The sequence below is a fragment of the Benincasa hispida genome, unplaced genomic scaffold, assembly GCF_027475165.1.
Source record: "Benincasa hispida cultivar pf3 unplaced genomic scaffold, pf3_genome.v1.1 HicScf1281, whole genome shotgun sequence".
NCBI lineage: Eukaryota > Viridiplantae > Streptophyta > Magnoliopsida > Cucurbitales > Cucurbitaceae > Benincasa > Benincasa hispida.
This window is the reverse complement of record NW_028325611.1, coordinates 45870-53893: the sequence shown is the minus strand read 5'-3', so window position 1 is coordinate 53893 and position 8024 is coordinate 45870. Positions and strand designations below refer to the sequence as shown.

The window sequence follows — 8024 nt, the reverse complement described above, 5'->3', positions numbered from 1 at the left end:
AAAACCTTTTGAAAAGTAACTCTGCAAAAAAGTTTAAAATTATAAAAATAAACAATCATTAAATTGAGAAATATTATATTATCCTTAAATACTACTCCATATTTGTAGAAATCAGGAGAAAATATCGTATATTTAAACAAATGAAAAATTAAGGCTACTTTATTTTTATTTTTAAAAATTAAGCTTATAAACACTACTTACATCTCCCAGTTTCATACATTGTGATCTAAATTTTGAAAACTATAAAGAGTAGTTCCAAAAAAATTGATTTTGTTTTTGAAATTCAACTAAAAATTCAACAGTATTTAAAAAAAAGAAAGATGCAAATCATTATAAAAAATGTAGAGGAAATAAACTATGATAGTGTGGAAACATAATAAATAATAAAAAGGATAAGTGAATCTAGGCCATCAGTGAAGAATTGAAGCTCCAGGACGACTTACGAAGCGTTTTGAGCTAAAAATTTGAGATAATATTAACTCAATTATAAACAACTTTGTAGAATGAAACTTTTTAAGATGAGGCCTGGAAATCGAGTTATATAATTTTGAATGTTGAACTGGAAATTGTTGAACAAGCAGGCAGCTGCTTGAATTGGGGCCAATGATGAAGTTTTGAATCTCCAGATTAAACGACGAGGAATTTTGAGCTGAAGTTTTAAGGTAATGTTGCTAACTCAATTCTAAACATTTTTGTAGAAGGAAGTTTCTTCAGAAGAGGGCTGGATTTTGAGTTATGAATTTTTGAAGTTGTCACAGAGGATCTGGGCATAAGCAGACCGCTGCTTAGGAAGATGCTTAGGCAGCTCAAGAGCGAGAGCGAGGGAGAGCGAGAGGGAGCGAGAGGAAGCGAGAGGGAGCGAGAGCGCGAGCGAGCGAGAGCGAGAGGTGGATCTCGCTAGGGACGGGAATCTCGCTGGTTTGCACTGGATCTCGCTGGTTTTGCATTAAAACTCGCTGGAAAGTGCCAAATCTCGCTGGGAAGGGTAAATCTCGCTCATAGGGATGATCTCGCTCATGATGATTTTCTCGCTAGTCATGCTGATTTTGTTGATAAAAGTTCCATTAGTAAATGAACTATTTGAGGTATTTTGATAAGAGGCGTATAACCCGTTAAGAGGCCAACGAGCTGTGATGACTATGTGATGACTTACTGTTTTAATGATTTAGAAACTGTGATTTCTTGAAGATATTTCTTAAAGAAAAAGCAACAGTTCATCTCAAATATCAATTCTAACGGTTACATGTAATTCCCATTTCACACCTAATATAATATATAAATATATATTTTTGGAATAATAAAGTTTTTTCTTTTTAGTCAAAATGACAACTAAGATGATAAAGTAGTATTTAATTTTAGGTTAATTGCTATATAACTACCCCCACTATTCCAGATTTTCCTTTTGACAACTCATCTTCATTCACCAATCACAATTCGAATGTTGACTCACAAAAATATGAATTTTTATTTCGAAAATAAATTGTTTAAAGTTCTTTTTTTTTTTTAAAAAAAACTTTGTATGGTTTGAATATTTATAGCTTTTGTGATATATTCTATTTCTTTTTTTTTTTTTTTTTTTTTCTAGTAAGGTTTGGTAGATTTAATGATTTCTCTAAAGGAGTTTAATTATATAGGCTACACAAATTTTGCTTATAATTAAACATCAAATTTAGGTTTTGGTTAATAATTAGTTTGTTTTGGATTTTGGGCTTTGAAAATTGTGTTTGTTTTCTCCTAATCTTTTTACAGTACTTTTCATCCATCATTAAGAAAAATTTGCATCCATAGCCAACTTTGTGTAGCTCACTTTATCGTCTGACTATAATTTGCCTAAATGAACATAGCTTCAACTGGCATAGTGTTTGTATTATTATCCTCAAAGTGAGAGATTCGACTCCCCTACCCCACATATTGTCAAAAAAAAAAAAAATCATAGTTTGTCACAAGATCAACTCTTCTCATATACACATATATACAAACTTGGGTGCATCCCGTGATGTACTCATTTTTGTAAAACTCACTCGAGTATCAACGTGTGCATGGAGATGAGTATAGTCTTGTGGCTGCACTCAAATATTACTCATATATCTATATTGAATTATTTATTTTCTATGGTGAAGTAAGACTAATAAAAAGGATGTGGTTTAGGATGTATACATTTTTGTATAGTTCATCGGTTTGTGATGTGACAAACTTTATTTCCCAAAATATATTTTTGACTTTTTTTGTTATGTGATTTTGAAATGTTGAAATAGGATAAATGCAATCCATTTAACCTAAATATGACTTTCCATGAAATAAAACATAATGAGCAATACTTGGTGATTAATATTTGGATGTATCCTATTTCTATGCATCTCACTTTCATCGCACACAATAAGAATTAAAATATTTAAATAAATATATAAAAAGAATTTATCACGTACAAATTATGATAAGACAATTGGGTGGATGCACAAAGATAGATATCAGACCCAGATAATATCTGAGTATTTTCATACTGATACATACTTTTCTAATCATATGTAAAATGTGATTGGACATTTGGGACAGAAAGATAGGTGGAATGCAGGATGCAGTGGGGTATTTTTCATCTTTAATTAACACTAGTTACTAAAGGACAAAAATGCCCCTAGTAATTCATTTACCAAGAGAACAAAAAAACTTAGAAAAATAAAAAGTTTAACCCCAAGGCTTATAAATAAACTCCATTGTTGCACCTCAAAATCAGAGTCCAGAAAGAACAAGAAGAACAAGAAAGACAGAAAGAGCCTCGATGACGAGGAAGAAAGTGAAGTTGGTTTGGATTGCAAGCGATAATGCAAGAAAAGCCAGTTTCAAGAAACGAAGGCTCGGATTGTTAAAGAAAGTAAGTGAACTCACCACTCTCTGCGGCGTTTTCGCCTTTGCCGTCGTCAATGGCCCCGACGAGGACCATCCCGTCATCTGGCCATCTCTCTCCGTCGCTCAACACCTCTACCGTCGCTTTCTCAGCCTTCCGGAAGTCGAACGCCAGAAGAAAATGACGAATCAAGAGACATATCTCAAGGAATGCACCACTAAAGCTCAAGATATGCTAAAGAAACTCATCAAGAAGAATCAAGAACTCGAACTCGATCTTCTGATGCATCAATTGCATCAAGGTCATCATATTTCCCAACTCACCAATGGGGAATTACTCGCATTGTTCTGGATGGTCGGAGAGAGAATAAGAGACTGCCAAAAACGAATCGAGTATCATCAACAGGTTCATCGTCTTCCTCCTCCTCCTACTGAATTTGTTCCTTCTAACTCTCATCTGCTTGAAATATGGAGCAATGAGATGGATCTGGTTGATAATGGAAGGAATTTTATGGATCAATGGTTTATTGATATGGTGATGAATTCGAATGACAAAATTGGGGGAAGTAGTAGCAATATGGCAGGGGAGTTAGGGTTTGTTCAATCGGAAGTGAATATGGGCGATTTGATGAGTGGAGGAAATTCAATGGTGGGAATCGGCGATTTGTTCTGGATGGTCGGAGAGCGGAACGAAAACGATTATTGTTGAAGGAGATGGAGATGAGAACATTTTGTTAACGGAGTGGAATTTTGGGGTAAATGACAATTCTGGAATGAGTGAGATTGAGAAGTTTGTGAACAATATTAATGGCGTTGGTGTTGAGGCTATTGTTAGTCATATGGATTTCACTCACCAAGTGGTTTTTAGAATCGGTGGTGACCGATGGGGACCCTATGGGGAGTCTGTTTTTCGATGGCTGCTACTACGACGACGGTGGTGGTGTAGAGATTGATGTAAATGATGATGCAGAGATGTTGCTTCAAGGATTGTTTGAAATTGGAATAAGCTGCAACAATGGAAATAGAAATGGAAATGGAAATGAGAATCAAAATAATGAAGGTGAAGACGTTGAAGATGATCTTCTAAGTAAGGAATTTCAAAACAACTTTACTCCATGATTGCTTCTTCTTAATTAAGCTCTAAATAATGGAGGAATTTGGGGTTTACTCCAATTTTCTCTCTCTCTCTATATATATATAAAAATATTATGATGGTATGAATTATGATCTAGTGTCTAAAGAAAATAGAATAATGTGTTAGTTTCTTATGAGTAGTTAAAATCTAGTTCTCTTTTTTAATGGTGGATTAATTGAAATATTTGAGTAGTCTACTTAAGCATTTTTTAGAGATTAAAAAAAATATATATGATCATCATGGCTAATGATCACTATTTTAGTATTTGTCCAGATAATTCTGTATCAAGTTTGTCTAAGTTAATTGAGTGAAGTTTAAATTGTCTCTTTTTATAAGAATTTAAATATCTGATTTTTCATATATTATTGATATATACTTATTTAGTGAATTCGATTTTCGATCTCTCGCAATTTTTTTATAATATTTGGAATGGAAGAATAGAACGGCTTCGAATGCATGAACTAGGTTTATTTTAATAAAATTATAAATGTTTTTATTATTATTATTATTATTATTATTATTATTATTATTATTGTTGTTGTTGTTGTTGTTGTTGTAACTCCCACAATGGTCTCGCATGCATGCAATTATAGAAGATGGTGAAACGTGAGTACATGAGGGTGGCAATATTTTGGATAATTATTCTCTTTTGGCTTATTCTTGGAATTTAAGGAATATTCTTTTTAAATAATAATGGGTATATTTTTTTTAGGAATAATAATGGGTATTTGAACCATAGAACATATTTGAAATCTTATAAACATATTATTAAAAAAATGAGAATGACTTATATTTTAAATTAATCTCATTTTGAGGTATATCTCGTCTTGTTTTGGGAGTAAAGAGAGACAATAATGATACAAAACAAAATTTAGTAATTATTTGAGAATATTTGTTGGTTAGCCATGTGTTACTTTTACTATGTCTATTGATATTAAAATATATTATTAATAATTACAATTATGTATTACGTTTGATTGATAACGAACGATATGGTATTTCAATAATTGAAAATCTAAACAAGTCAAAAATGACGTAACTTACGTATCTAGTACGTTGGTTTTGAATGACATGATAAGATCATTGATTTTTGTGGTATTCAAATGACGCGTGCACAACGAGACATCATATTATTATAGAATATGTCAGGTTAGAGTCTTCACATGCGACATCAATAAAAATAGTAACCCTAAAAAGCAACGACTTAAACCATCTAAACTTAAAAACATAAAGGTTGAAAAAACATTTTTAGTCATTAACTTCTAACGATTTAGGTCCCGTTTAGTAACTATTTGATTTTCTAAAATTAAGCCTATATTTTGTTTTTGCCTTTGTTTTTTACTTTTTACTAATATTTTTAAAAATCAAGCCAAGTTTTGAAAACTAAAAAAAAAAATCATTTTTAATTTATTTTTTAAATTGACTAAGAATTCAACTCTTTACCTAAGAAATATGCAAACAATTGTAGAAAAGAGATTACGAAGACTTAGGCTTAATTTTTAAAAATAAAAAATCAAATGGTTACCAAATGAAGTATTAGTCTCTTTTGATTTTAATATATAACAAACACTTATTTTTATATTTTTAATTTTGCAACAATTTAGTCCATATACACTTTCAAATTTTTAACAATTGTACAGGGCAGAGACTACATTATGACAAATGTTAAAATACATATACTAAATTGTTACATAATAAAATTGATGACTAACCTCATTTGATAATCATTTAGTTTTTTTTTTAAAAGAAATTAAGCCTATAGTTCTTCCACCTCTAACTTTTTAATTTGTTATCTACTTTTTACTTGTGTTTTCAAAAATCAAGCCGAATTTTGAAAATTAAAATAATAGTTTGAAAAGCTTGTTTTCCTTTTTAGAATTCTGCTAAAAAATCAATTTTTGTACTTGAGAAAGATGCAAATGATTGTAAGAAATTAAGATGAAATATGTTAATTGTCAAAAAACCAAAACCAAAAAACAAAACGATTACCAAATGAGACCTAATTTATTAAAAATAAAAAATATAGAGAGAGAGATATTGAGGCTTAGTTTGGAGTTGTAGCTTCTAAAATAATTTCTCGTGATTGTAGTTCTAAAAAACAATTGTAAAATGAAGAAAATTAGTAGTATTTGTTCAATTTTAATTTTGAACATGAAAAAGTATGTTAAATTTTTTGGATAAATAATAGTAAATTGTCGTGATGGATAATAATGCCTAAATTAAATAGACCTATTTTCAAAATTTATATTTTTTTATAATTATTTAGGAAGCATTTAGGACAAGGGTTATCATCAAAATATAATAACCACCTCTTGCTACAAGAAAACTAATTCAAAACCTCCAATTAACTACAATCAACACTATTTCAAAACCCGCATTTGCTACAGTATTTACTATTTACTACAACTTTTACTATTTTACATTCATCATTTTTTTTTATCATTTGCTACAGTATTTACTATTTCCTTCTCAAACTAAAATAGTTTACATCTCAGACACATACTATTATAACATAAACTAAAATAATCTATACCCAAAGACAAACTATCATAATCCAACTATAACAATCTATAACTATAATAACTAGTTTATTGTCCCAAACGCCTCTTAGATGTTATATCATATATGTTGAAAACTTAAATTTATATATTCTTTGCTCTAAATTTCTTCAAAGAAAAAATATAAGATTATTTTTTAAATATAGGAGAAATATGTGCTATTATGTAAAGAAAAAAATGATAGCATTGCACTAACCAATTTAAAATTTGAGGATATAGATATTCACTGCATAAGGAATATACTAAATATACAAAATAAATCTTAATCTATAAATAATAAAATTGAAATTTTGCTTAAAAGTTGGTCTGAAACAAATTTTTAAAACGATGAGAACAAATCAGTCTTTTGAAGAGTGTCCATGCATAAACAAATCAATTTAGACTCTCAACTAAAACTTCTTTTGAAGAGTGTCCATGCATCAAGTTTAATCATCTATTTTATTAATTCAACATCTCGAAAAGCCTATACACGTATAAGAATAAAATGCATCGACAATTTTCAAATGTAATCTTAATAAAGGGTCTAAATAATTGATTCACTTATAATAATTTAGAAGATAAATTAAAACGGAATTATATAATTTTTACAATATTTTTCAAACCAAATCTTAAAAAAAATGATTAATCGATAAATTTATGAAAGTTCAAGATTTAAATAGGTACAATTTAAAATGAAAATTTCTCCAAAATAGATTAAAGACAACATGATCTCACATGTTTCATGAATAGCCCTGACACACATATGTATAGATTTAAAAATCTTCCACGTGGCCTGTCATGCATGCAATTCCGGAAACTGGTGAAAGGTGAAACTGTGAGAGTTGTATTGTAATATTTTGGATTTAATTATTCTTCTTTTGGCTTATTCTTCAAAAGTATTTGAGGAATATTCTTTTTAAATAATATTATGGATAATTTGAAATTATCATATATATAAATATATATATTAAATCTGTAGATTGATGTTGTTTTACTTTATTTGAAAGAGAAAACAATTTAATAATTATTAGAAAATATTAAGGATTATCCTGTATATTTTCCTTACTAATCTTTATTTATATTGATAAATAAGTTGATAACTATGTACTACATTAATGGACAATAATGAGTGATATTTTAATAATTGACCTTCTAAACAAGTAAAAAATGACGTATGTTACATATCTAGTACGTCAGTTTTGAAAGACACGATGAGAACATCGATTTCATGATATTCAGATGTTACATGCAGAACACGACATCATACTACAATAGAATATGTTTAATCAGATTTTCAGGAGTGACATCGATAAAAATAGTAACCTTAAAAACTAACAAGTCAAAGCATTCACACTCTTAAAAGTTAAAACAAATATTCTTAATCATGAATATTTATGGAAAGTAACAATTTAGTCTCTTGATCTTTAGTATGTAACAATTTAGGATGTGTTTGGAGCGAAGACTATCCTAAGATTATAATAACGACCTTTTGCTACAGTAAATACTATTTT

General features: G+C 29.5%; 1 pseudogene; it reads left to right on the top strand.

The window, feature by feature from the left end:
• Nucleotides 1-2750: 2750 nt before the first annotated feature.
• Nucleotides 2751-3960, top strand: LOC150031363 (uncharacterized; annotated as a pseudogene).
• The last annotated feature ends 4064 nt before the right edge of the window (nucleotides 3961-8024 follow it).